This window comes from Branchiostoma lanceolatum, chromosome 1 (genome assembly GCF_035083965.1).
Source record: "Branchiostoma lanceolatum isolate klBraLanc5 chromosome 1, klBraLanc5.hap2, whole genome shotgun sequence".
NCBI lineage: Eukaryota > Metazoa > Chordata > Leptocardii > Amphioxiformes > Branchiostomatidae > Branchiostoma > Branchiostoma lanceolatum.
In genome coordinates this window covers 30,818,958-30,832,792 of record NC_089722.1, presented here as the reverse complement: position 1 = coordinate 30,832,792, position 13,835 = coordinate 30,818,958, and the positions used below count along the sequence as shown (strand labels likewise).

Here is a 13,835-nt window from a genome sequence, read left to right as displayed (position 1 = left end):
ACTGAGTTTAAGTCTGGAGACTGTTATGGGTACTCAAGAACCTTCCAGGTTCTTTTTCTGCCCAAACATACGTGGATGTCGATGTGTGCTGGGGGTTATTGTCTTGCTGGAATGTCCAATGACTCCCCAGCTTCAACTCCATAACTGACCTGGCGACATTCTTGGCCAGAATTTCAGCAGCCACGGTGATATTTCTTAGAAGACAGGTGGACAAGAACCATATGATTACTGCAAAAGTCCAGAAAATCAATTTGGCTGAAGGAGAAACTGTTGTTTCAGTGGACACAGTGCGCCGCACACTTCATGCTGAAGGGCTCAATGCCAGAAAACCAAGACCCACACCATTGCTGAAGCCATGCGACAAAAAAAGTTGCCTCCAGCATGCTCAAAACAACCTACTAATGCCACAGTAGTTTTTGGACACTGTTATATTGACTGACGAAACAAAAAAACTTGACCTCTTTGGTCCTCCGGGTCAGAGGTATGTTTGGCACAGGAAAGACTAAGCATACGCAAAGAGGAACACCCTGCCTACTGTGAAGCATGGTGATGGGTCTGAGATTCTTTGGGGGTGTTTTGCTTCTAATGGCACTGGGAATATCCACCGTGATGAAGGCATCATGAAATAAAACCAGTACTAGGATATTCTGGCCAGGAAGGTTACCAATTCCGTTAAAAAGTTGAAGCTGGGGCGTCATTGGACATTCCAGCAAGACAATAACCCCCAGCACACATCGACATCCACGTATGTTTGGTCAGAAAAAGAACCTGGAAGGTTCTTGAGTACCCATAACACTCTCCAGACTTTAACCCAGTTGAGAATTTTTGGTTGGATCTGAAGACAGCAGTTGCGACACGTAAACCTCAGAAAATTGCTGAGCTGGAGACCATTACCTACGAGAAATAAGCTGAAATTCCCAAAGAGCACTGCCAGAAGCTTGTGACAAGCTATCGTTCACGTCTACATCAAGTGAATTCAGCTTTTAGATAAATAGGGGTGCTACACTAAGTACTAAAGACAAACCCTCATAGGGGGTTGAATAATTTTGCAACGTACTATTTGTGTGAAAGTTGCTATTTTGGATGGACTATGAAAAAAATCTTAACTTTTGCTGTAATATCAGACTGTAATAACATATCTGTTCATCACTTATATGATTTAGTAACATTATGCAGCTGTAAAGTTCCTCAATTTGCCAAAATGTCCGAAATGCAAGGGGGGTTGAATAATTTTGCATGTAGCTGTAAATGGTTACTTTATTATGAAAGCAACTTATGTTTTACATAGACATTGGAAGGACTTGAGATGTTGAGTCACTAACTACCTTTTGCGAATAACCGTTGTCGGTGTAAGATATTTCTATAGGGAAAATCAAACCTTGTTAAGGGTCAAACATTTAGTTTTTATTATCATACAACGTGACTGTATATATACACAGCAGTATATTAACATACATTTTCTTTCTTACATGACAAGGTGGAGAGGACTATGACACAGTAATCAGCAGCTTTAACTGTCCATAATTAGGAAGATGGAGGAAATCAGGGAAAATGTACTGGACATTGAGTGCAGAAACATCAGAGTGCAGTGGTATGTCACAATGTTCCCAGTACAAGTAGAAATATATGCATATACATTTTTAGAAAAATCATTCTAATACCCGAGTGTTCGGTGGGATATCTCAACATGATTTCTGAACAAATTTCAACCTTGAATGATAGAACTATACGAAGGAACTTGACTTACTCCTCATCTTGTACCACACCTGTTGACCGATAACAACATGGCCAGTCGATCTGTGAGAGACCCGCTAATCCACCTCCTGTGCCACCCAAAGTACAAGGATCATCTCAGCCAAGACGAGATTTCAGTGAGGTTTTCTGGTGATGGACGCCAAGTCACCCGAAACAATAGAATTGGTGCAGTTATTGGCACTCTCCAGATTATCCCGAATCGGGATATCATCGACAAAGATACCGAGAGTGCCCAGCTGCACCATACTATTGATGAAGAAGCGTCCATCTTTCCATATGAAGGTGGGTTTTGTACATTTTACATACATGTGACATACATGGACATTTATAATTTCTATATATATACACTGCACGAAATGGCCACGTATCCTGACGGATCCGACGGATCCGGAATCGGGCCTCATGGCGTTTCCGAGCGAATCCGGAAAAATCCCAGTTCACTGATCGGATACTGAGGTGCCCGCAGATCCGACCAATTCCGACGCCGTATTCCTCTGGATCCGTGATGCGCCTCGGATACCCGAAAATATTTGTGCGGATCTCTCTTTTTTTTATATTTGGAATGTTCGGATTGTTTGTATGTCGGTAGTTGTTTCGGATCCTGACGAATAAATACACACGGCACGGCATGTTCTCATTTCCTGACGAATCCAGCAGATCCGAAATTACGCATTATAGCAGACACGGAACGTTTCCGATTGAATCCGATGCACCTCAGATCCGACAATTCCGGCGCCGTATACTTCTGGATCCTTCATACGTTTCGGGTACAGATACGGAACGTTTCCGAGCAAATTCAGACAAATACTAAGTACAGCTCAGATCCGGCAATTCCGACGCCGTATACGTCTGGATCCGTGATGCGCCTCGGATACCTGAGGATATTTGCGCGGATCCTTCGTTTTCAGATATTTGTCAATATGGCAGAGATAATCGGATTGTTTGTTTGTCGGTAGTTGCTTCGGATCCTAACTTACAAATACACACTGCACGGCATGATCTCAGATCCTGAAAAATCCAGCGGATCCGCAATCGTGCATCATAGCAGATACGGAACGTTTCCGATTGGATCCGATGCACCTCAGATCCAACAATTCCTACAAATCCTGACGTATCCGGCATACGGATTCGTGTCCAATCTCCCACAAGACACTGCGTGTCATGACGTCAGGCGCGAGAAACGGTTTTGTCGGTGAACAGCACGGAGACAAGAACGGCGTTTCATCACTCTCTGTGCTTAACATGGCATCGTCAGAGTCTACCATGGTCGACCAGTGATTTTTAGTGACTTGAGAGTCGAAGGGGATTCGGTGTAAACTCAAACGCGCGGCATTGCGAAGTAGTCTTCTTCGTGCATGCAATATTCGTCGCCCCCCTCCCCCTTGTAAAGTTGGTAGGGAGTCGATTCATCATTTAGAGGGACTGCCCTTTGGTAAGTACAAATTGGAAAATTCCTGTTTCTAACTAGTTTGAACGTCAGTTATCCTCCTATTGTGGCTTGACATATCATCGCATTTGCATGACATTAAGAATTGTCCAGTCGACCTGCACTTCTACACCGTTAGGATCTAGGAAATTTATAGCTTTCAATTTGTTCGTTCTTGCCAATGGTCAACAGACATTTGTGTCTGGTTAACGTTTCAGATACAACATAGCAAGCGGTTGAGGGAAAGATCATTAAAGATATCCTGTAACGGAAGAGAATGTCATAAGTATTTGTCCCACAAAGGTCCCACAGTTTGTGGATAGTGAGCTGGAACTTATGTGGAGGTAGTAGTGTGTTTCAGTGATTATTGCATTCAGTTATAGCTGCACATGTTTGATCAATATCATATTCAAGTTATGAATGTAAGTTTTACGTATTCAATTAAACGATGCCAGATTCATTTTTTACAAATGTGATTATGTGATATGTTTAATATTTGTCATTGTTTCCCTTTATATATATATCCTATACAGCATCGGCAGATACTTCCTTCACAAATGCAGCGCATGTTGTGAGGACCTTAGCTTGGCTTGGAACAAAGCAATCAGCTGTCAGATGCTCAGAGTACCTCAGGCTCCTTCGGTAAGGCTTAAGTCCTTCATCGGTACACTTCAATGTTAGCTGAGACAGGCATGATGGATACCCATTGTCCCTTGTTTTTTGTTAGCTGCTGTGATGAAACGAAGCCCATCACAGCAAGGAGGTTATATAGTCTATATAACCTCCTTGATCACAGTTATGTCAAAATCATGTGACATGTTACTTAAATACTAAGTATGTGAATTGATATTTATTCATCATTTGGTTTTATCATATAGGAACTGGTTCATCACAAGATGAACTCCAAGCTGAGTCCAACATGCTAGATACAGAAGAAATCAGCCTTGCCTGTACCTTACCAAGAGTGCATGGAAGAAGTGAACTCAGATGGGGAGAGGACGATTATACACATGCAGTTCCACGGCATATTCTGCTTAAGTGTAAAATGTGGCGTGTCATCATGGGAGTTTTTCAGACAGTATAATGTTACTTTGAAGTTTCTATTTTCAACCTCTGTATTTGAAATTATTTGTATCTGATATCTTTTAGACGAAGAACTGGCCACAAATAAGGCTTTCATTACTTTAGTAGAATATGTAGAACATGTAGAAATCTTTGGTCCAAGTGCACTATACGGCAGTAAATATTACCACCATGATGTGATGGTTGTTAATTGTAATACATTTTATAACAATTGTGCTTACACAACCCCAATTTACCGACATTAACCTGCATATGCAGAGGTGCTTTGAGTATGTGGATGTCCCTCGGCCTGTCTTAAACGAAATGGATTATTTAGCCACATAGAACTTCCGTATTGTATTTGATAGTTTTTGAACTTAGAAATGCATATATGTTGAAATATGAAATAATGTTACATTCAGGCTTTCCCAAAACTTCCTGTCATTGAATAATAATGTTTTGGGTATCGTTAAATTAAGAATGCACGCGTATTTATGAATAATCAACCATTCTATCAAACTTTGTGTGTTTGATTTGTACATATTCGTGGCAAATACAAACATATTCAGAGTCACAATATGTCAAAGATTGTAGAAAGTCTGTATGTTGGATCAGTCTGTATCCGTGGCAAATACATACTGTACGTATCTGTCAGGATCTTGGGCAATTTCGTGCAATGTACGGCCCCATATCCGTCGAAAATTCCTATTTTTGTATTCCTCCGGATCTGAGGTTCCGGATCACAGTCCGCTTGTATCCGTCAGGATTTCCGTACAGTGTACGGCTCCGTATCCGTCGAAAATACCTCATTTTCGGATCCGTTAGGTTGGAATTCGTCAGTATCCGTCAGTATCCGCCAAAAATACAGAAAAATCCCTGTACGCATCCGTCAGGATCTGTGGCATTTCCGTACAGTGTACGGCTCCGTATTCGTCGAAAATACCTTACTTTCGGATTCTTCAGGAAATATTCCATATACCGGTGCGGAAATAGTCGGATACGTTACACGAATCCGCATGTATCCGTCAGTATCCGCCAAAAATACAGAAAAATTCCTGTTCGTATCCGTCAGGATCGGTGGCATTTCCGTACAGTGTACGGCTCCGTATTCGTCGAAAATCCCTTACTTTCGGATTCTTCAGGAAATATTCCATATACCGGTGCGGAAATAGTCGGATACGTTACACGAATCCGCATGTATCCGTCAGTATCCGTCAGTATCCGACAAAAATACAGAAAAATCCCGGTACGTATACGCCGGGAAACGAGACCATTTCGTGCAGTGTATAATTGTTGCAATATTGATTACCTTCTGCAAGTTACTGTTTTGGGGGTGATCACGTCCGCATCCCAGCTTCTAGCTGAGTTTTCAGACTAAATATAAAATGCAAAGAACATACACCAAGGAATATGAACAAAGGTGTTTATTTTTTCTATAAATAGCAGGAGAGGATTATGAGATCCAAAGGAAGTCTGCAAGGCGAGTGTATGAAGAAATGGAGGACATTCAGAAGAATGGATTGTCCATCGGAGACAAAACGCTGAAAGTTAAATGGTATGCAGAACACTATTTATTGATGTATCTATAAGTAGACATACATATTAAAGGTGCACTGTATACTCAATCAAACTTATGCTAGCATAGGTAAAATAAGGTTAGTTTACATTGTCTAAGTGTTGGGAAAGGTTTAATTCACTTTTGTTGTGTTAACATCATTTGATTTCTTTGCACCAATGAACACCTAGGCATCTGACAGCAGACTGGAAATTCTTGTCGACAATGCTGGGCATCAACGGAGCCAGCAGTAAATCATTCTGCCTGTGGTGCCATTGCAAGAAGGAAGAAATCTGTGACTTTGACAGTAAGTAGCCATGCAGAAATTTTAAAAGACGATTTAAGAAAAGGAATATGCTGTGCAATGCAGAAAAAAGAAGAATACAACATGTAACGTAACATGACCATTTAACGTCCGATTTATTCAAAACGTTATTTATCTTAAAACCGCGCGGACAGAGCCAAATAATAAACCCATGGGCAGATGGATAAGCTCTTCTAAAAAGAAAATGCATGGTCTGTAAGTTTTTCTCCTTCTGTTTAATGCCGTGCGAGCATGTATCTATACTGGGGTATATGATGTATAATTGTGCTAGGCTAACCCATTATCGTCCACCTCAGTATTTTCCCTTCTAGCGCTATGCTTGAAGAACATAGACCAGAAAAAATGCACAGTAACTGTCGAAAGCAGTCTACGGACAAATGACAGTAAAGTCACTATGTTTGTCCCTCCGCTTGCCCGACGCAATGGAAGAAAACAACATTTGTTTTGTGAATTTCCCCGACATCAGCAGCACGTGGCGTTCACGTGATAAACGCATGGCCATAATGTTATGCCGTGCAAAAATGTATCATCTGAGCGGGGGTCGCTAGGTTGTACTAAATCTTCCTAAAACTGGCAAGACTTTCAAACCTCGAATCACCATGGATAGTCGGACGGTCAAAGAAAGGTCTAACGTCAGCTACGTTTAAAAGATACTATCTATCGTGTAGGTTAGAAAAACATGATGAAGTACGCGGTGTCGAATTACATATGAAATACATCATGCATGACGATTCCGTGCAACTTGTTGTTACTGGTCCAGGAGTTTATTCTGTCATGTCGCTGAACGTAAACCTTTTTCATTGTTTTGAATAAAAGAGAGAGATGGCTAAGGATCATACTTATGACGTTCTTTATTGCTCATGAGAACAGGCTTTGGCATAATACATTGCGACATGTGGACATGACCCAAACTGGACGTGAACTGCTCCCTCACGTAGATAGGTCATGTTACGTTAGATGTAGCTGTACCACAATCTTAGAGTTTTATATGAAAAGCTAAATAGTGTCGGCTAAATGTTGACTTATTTCAAAATTTGTATACAATGAGACACAAGATGGGCTAACAACACCTTGCTGTAATACAACCTACTTGTTATTCATATGTTGTTTTAGTACCACGTGACCGCCTTCATAATACGATGATAGTGTACAGCAACGAAAGATAATGACTTACCGCACATTTGATATTTTTTGCTTGTCTACAGAACAGAGCTGGAACATATATAAAGAGAAGAACAGGCGACCACAACCGCTACATCGCCCAGAGAGAATACTACGGCCATGTCAATCATCTCCTGATAACCTTTGAGTTTGATCGAATCGTCCCCGATGTTCTGCACCTGGTATATCTCTAGTAAAGAATTGTGCTCATTTGTGCTCAATTGTGCTTGTGTGTGCACCTGGGGCATTCAGAATGGTCAAATCTGACAAATGGCCTCTAGCCCCAGGTGACACGACTTCTGTCACCAGGATGGCAGAGGATGACTTGAGTGGTTTCCGATGCCACCCTCTGCCAAGAACTGGGTAAAGTTCAATGAGATGGCATGTGAAGGTCTAGGGTTAGCCTGGGGTACCTGCCTCCCACCCGACAACTTTCAGTGGACGAAAATGCTGAAAAATGTAAAATGCAAGAGTATTTGTTATAGTTAAGTATTATACAGTATTGTACAGTTTATTTAAACATATCCTAATACAGTTGTAGGCCTTGCAAACCCTCCCTGCGAAAAGGGCCTCTGATTGCTCGGAAGTAGCAGGGAAGGTGTTAGTCTGGCTAGGTCAGAAATTCTGAGGAACCAAATGTACATTTGTATATATACTTACAATGGAATGATGATTTTACTAGTGTGTTATAAAGTTATGTTCCTTGATGTTGCAGAAATACTAATTTAAATGAATGTTTGTCCGTGGGACAGGGATGGTTAGGTTGGCTCAGGTGGTATATTGGCCTGCCCTGTGGCTCCCCTGCCCCAAGGTAGTCTTCAAGTACTGTGTACTTGGGTCTTCATCTTGACTACCCCCCTGGCCAAGTGCAGTGGCCTCCCTGGATTGATACAGGTAGGACTGCAGCTCAGGGTTCTCCTTCAGGGGGATCCAGGGGTGCTGCTGGCCGGGCCAACTACCTGCCCACCTTACCTTCACCTGTAAATTCAATGAAATATATTAGATAATGTGTCTTGTTGAACACTGAAGTCAATGATCATGTTCACTTAATGTAGTACAGAAATAAATTTGATATCCCCATTTTCAAAGGTTAAGATATGCATAAAGCATATTGGCATTAAATATATGCTTCCATCCCTGCAAGTTGTCTACTTGGTCATTAGGAAATTGGTGAATGTATTATTGAAGTACAGTTTCCCTACAAGACATGCACTATGGATCATATGATTACGTGACAGGATGTACTACTCTAGTCTCTTCCCTCTGCTTTACTTGTGTGGTGCCCCCAAGAACCACCATCAATACTAGTAAATTATGACATCTTACACGAGGGTTGTATTTTAAGATGTTTTCAGAGATACTTGTACTTAGAAATACTGCAATTGGCGAAACATTGAAGAAAACAGCAACAACTATTAAACTTACCCAAACCTCTCCTCTTCTTAGCTGCTCTCCAATAACATCTTCCACGTTGTACAGTTTTGGCGGTTTTCTACGAGTCCGCCTAAAAAAAAACTTGGCAAACTCTTTTTCACAAAGAAAATCGCTGCCGTATGGGAACATTGTTGTGATTGGAAGGAGATTGGAAAATATGTGTACAGGCAGTGATCTGAGGCAGTGATCTTAGAGTTGATGTCTGCTTTGCAGCGCACATGTGCTCAGGGCTGGGTTCTTGGGACCGGGGGATTTAGTGGTATTACAGAGAAAACGTCAGACCAGGGATCTTGTATGGGCACAACGCTACCTAGCGATAAATACAAGTATTGTTGCTCCCCGTGACTACTAAGGAGATTAGGGTATAATCCACACCAGGCTGTGAGTCAATTAACCCTACATTTCCCGGTTGAATTGGCCCAGATCGTAATGACATGCTATCGTCATCACATCATCTGTTACAGTAGGTGACGCAAGTGTCCAGAATGCCCTAGAAGCAAAAATAGAAAGGGATCGGGAGGAATCCTTCAGGCGCAAATCCATTAACAACTTGGACTGTCACACACTTGTGAATGAAACCCTTACAACAACATCCAGTCCCATTCCACAAGATGCCCAAGCACTGTTGCAAGACACCCCACCACCACCACCAAACGAAGAAAAATCTGTGCAAGTAGGTTAAAGCCAGCCCATAGTCGTCAGTCGGAAGACCAAACTCTGAAGAGCACTTTAGATCCTTTACAGAACAGGGAGACTGGGTTTAACTTGTTGAACTCGAACAGTCTGACACAAAACACTTATCAAACAGTGTAAACGAAAATATTGTCCAAATTAGAGCATACGAATGAAAAAAAAAGAATCTTGGTCCTCATTAGATTTTATAGAAAACGAAGTTAACGGGAGATCACACAAAATCCTACAGACCCCGATTTATCACAACCACGAATGGACAGAACACTCCAAAGGATTGAATAATCCTATATAACACAAAAATTTTAACACAGATTTCGAAAACACGATTGCTGGACGGTTAGAACAATTAGATAAACATTCCCATAATTTGCTAGATTTTTCTTTTACTGCAAAATAAGTTTTAGACGGCATACAACAATTCAATCTGGTTGAGGTTCTTGCGCGAGATTAAGTCAACAAAACAAGGAAAGGTACAGATTGTAGACTCTGCTGGACTTTTGAGGGTTTTTTGTGCGACATCGCACTACGAGAAACAAGTGTCATCAGGAGAGGCGAAAACGATCAGGAAGGTTACCAATAGCCACTGCCGTGTCATTGTGGTCAATTACAACAACTTCACTTCATCACGTACCGTCCTACCCTGTCCGCTCCGTTTCTAGGCTTTGCTATATACACTGGAATGAAAGATTTTGAATTTGATATATGTGCTGGATTGAAAGCTTTTCAAGACGATCACGCGTTACGACACCTCTGTTCTAAGGAAATGCGCGAATTTGAAGCGCATTGCTTCTTATCTTACGATCCTAGGCTTTCCTGTGCTTATCAGATTAGTGACATTGTGCGATTGATCTTTGTTGATATGAATGATCTACTTGGTTGACCTAATTCTCTTCGCCCTTCTAAGGTTATAGCAAAGGCGTTCCGGAGCATATATGAGCTAACACTTGGGTCCAGGGTGAAAATGGACATAAGCCGGCCATGCGTATTTCAAAACGTCTTCAATTTGCAGAGAACTTAGATTAGATGTATATCGTTGTTTCAAAGTCACCTTTTTATTGTAAAATACTTTACAACTATATGTTTACTTTATCAAAACTAATAATACAATTTTTAAGGTAAAACAAATAGTGTAAGGACAATCCCTAGAGTTTCAAAACTCGTAGTTTGTTTTTGTGTACAGCTGCTAAACAGTGTGAACAGAAACTAGTGACTTAACTTATATGTCACGTTTCCGATCGCCTCACAAATTAGACGGATGTCTACAAATCCTTAACGACCTCCCTCATTGGCTCTCATATTTACTCCTTACTTGTTCCTTATGCCCTGCCTCATTCGTTACTGCTATATCGTATGGTGGGTGACGTGCGCACGACTACCCAATACCGTTTCTATCCAGTTTGTGAAAAGACAGAAAAATTAAGTTCTCTTCGGAGTTTACTTCACTACTTCTTAAAAAGTCGTAATTCATCCATATCATTGATTATTTCTTAAAGGGCATTTCTTTAATGATATCGTTTAGGTCAAACCTTCGAAATCATTTTACAAGACTTTCGTAAGTCTTTGGTGTAGAACAGGACATGGCCGATCATCTAATATTTTTCTCTACCCTTCTTTTGTGCTGAAGATTTTACCAACAGGGGCACATTTATCACGCTTTATCCAATCAATCAATTTGACAAGAAAATCACCTAGAACCTTATTGAGAAGCATTTTTAAGGACTTCGCATTTGTATCAGGTCTGATGTAGTGTCATTTGTTAATTACTATGCGCTGTTCGGTGTGCCAGGCTTGTCTAGCGTTCGTTTTTACCTGACCTTACCTCAACATCCACCCAAACTGACAGGAAAAGACAATAGTAAATAAAATAGAAAACCAAACAGTTTAATTGATAAAAATGTAAGAATGTTACTTCTTAACAGTCGAAGTGCCACCTGAAGTTGCGCACATGATAGATATAGCTAGTTGACAGCACGTCGGCAGAACGTACTGCGTATACGGAAATTAGCCTTCTATTTGAACCTAGTTAATAATAGCTTCCAAATCCTTTTTTTTTCTCTTTGGTCAATGTTGCATGAGATATGTCATTGGACACAACTATATGAACCTATAAACGAGATAAATACGAAAACACCACCTTAAACCTTACGTTTGTTTGTTTGTTTTATTCAGATTCCCATTAGTGTATACAATCCTACATTATTCTTCCTGGAGTCCATATACATTATATACAATTAAATCAATTACAAAAACAAAACTTACACAATTGTTAAATAGTAAATTAAAAATGAAATGTCATAAACTCAATTTTAAGTGCGAGAGGTCAGCGATCAACTGAAATAACGGAAAACATAATATGGCTATTATTTTATATGTCCTGCCGACGTGCTCTAGCTGACCAATATTTTATAAGGTGACCATGGAAGTCACCCATCACGTGTTTACGTCTTAGTTTACATGGTACTTTCAATTGAAAACTTGTTGACCACCGCTGTTGAGGATGAAGAGGCAACGGAAGCTTGAATGTAACAATCCCCACAGTGCAAAAAACGGTAATATTTAAACGACTTTACTGCTTTATCATTGGAAAAAATACCGAAACTAGTGATTAGCCCCACTCGATTATAAAACTGCATCAAAAAAGTTTACTAGCCCTTATTGTATTGCATTAGTAATTAGGATGTTAACTTTTATTCTATACTTGGATTATGTTAAACTAGAGTTCCACGACCTCATACCTTCGCCGACTGATGTTAGCCTTTTCGAGTGAATGCTTATCACTCTGTATGTAAATAAGGTCCTCGATTGCATGAATTTCAAGTGATCCTTTTCTCTACACAAAACACAGCATTAAAGTAAAATCTTAGAAAAGAGGGCCATTGTAGCATTTCCTCATATATTATGTGAATGAGGCCATCATGATTTATGTCTGATAACGTCCACATTTGATTATCTCCCAAACGCCACAAGAATGAAATCCCATCATTTACCACTCTGGAATTATAGTATTTTGTCATAAATTATGCAAATTAGGTATTCGTTTGCATACATGATATCTATCAATATTCCTCTCTTTCTCGGTTACATGTCACGTGTTTGACTACAATGGAATGCAAGGGTTTGTATACTTTTTCACATCACAGATCCTGATTTGCATGATTCTTATACGATCATATAAATCATCACTCAAACTACGTGCATCCCTACAAATCATGACGATCCGTCATCACCTTCTTGAGTTACTAGTATTCTCTTTCAAAGTTTAAAACAAACCCATACCTATACCTACACGAGTTCTCCCAAGAGTTATAAAAATAATCACTGTAAGAATATTTTTGCTTAATTGGTATCATAACTTTTATCTTTACTACAGAAAATAAGGCAATTTGTTGGCAATGTATTTGCTTCAATTATGCCCATATTTTCATAGTCGACATATCAATCAGTTTTTATCAAACCTATACCTTCCAACAGGGAGAGCGTTAGATCGTAAGCCCGTGTGACCTCCCTGACCCCAAAACAGAGCCCTGCACCAGGCAAGTAAAGTATCACATGTGTCCTCCAGGGACGTCTCACAGGGAGCCTGCTCCGATAAACTAGGTCACCTGTCAGTGCAATTTAACCTGAATAGATAGACTTAAAATAGCAAATTGAAAGGGAATTGTAGACATTTCCTTATAAATTACGTTAATGAGGCCTTGTCATGCATGATTTTTGTCTGATATTGTTCACCTTTACTTAGCTTCCTAATGATACAAGAATGAAATTCCAATCATTTACTATTGTGGTATTTTCAATTAGTATTTTCTCATTAATTATGCAACATTGGTAGCTATTAGCATTATTGGTATCTATCGATACCTCTCTCTTTTTCAGCTATATATGTCACATGTTTGAGAGTCCTATTTTGAAAGGCAGCAGATTTATAAACTTTCCTTGCTAATTATGCAAATTAGCTCCTGATTTGCATAATGAATATTCAATTATGTAAATCATTAATCGAGCTATCTACATACTATAAATCAAGACGATCCGTTGACCATAAGTCTAGTTATTCATGTCCAAAGGTCAAAACAAATAAATTAAAAGCACCCGCTGCAGCTCCAAACAAGCCGCTAGAGGGCCCAAACGTGCACAACTTACTTCATGTGGCATGGACTATCCACCACACAAAAATCATGATCGTAGCACTTGCAGAAAATTCGACCTCAAACTTTGAAGCTACACTGCAGTACCCAAAGTACCCGCTAGGAGGCCCATCATCGAACTTGACCTTCCCCTTTAATAAATCTACCTATTCACTAAATATCATGCACAACCATCAACAGCTTCTCGAGTTATCCTGTCAACAAACAAACACGCATACATAAACAGCCCACTGCAGTACCGCAGGAAAATGCCATGTGACCCATTTTTGAACTTGAGCT

General features: G+C 40.2%; 1 protein-coding gene across 1 annotated transcript in view; it reads left to right on the top strand.

Moving 5' to 3' along the window:
* LOC136448423 (nose resistant to fluoxetine protein 6-like) overlaps positions 1 to 8,427 on the top strand; it is a 31,541-nt gene extending 23,114 nt beyond the window's left edge. The window contains exons 17-21 of the mRNA XM_066447949.1: positions 1,478 to 1,591; positions 1,793 to 2,037; positions 5,687 to 5,798; positions 5,990 to 6,105; positions 7,329 to 8,427. The gene's annotated coding sequence lies outside the window, so the exon portion shown is untranslated. The remainder of the gene's footprint in view (positions 1 to 1,477; positions 1,592 to 1,792; positions 2,038 to 5,686; positions 5,799 to 5,989; positions 6,106 to 7,328) is intronic.
* The last annotated feature ends 5,408 nt before the right edge of the window (positions 8,428 to 13,835 follow it).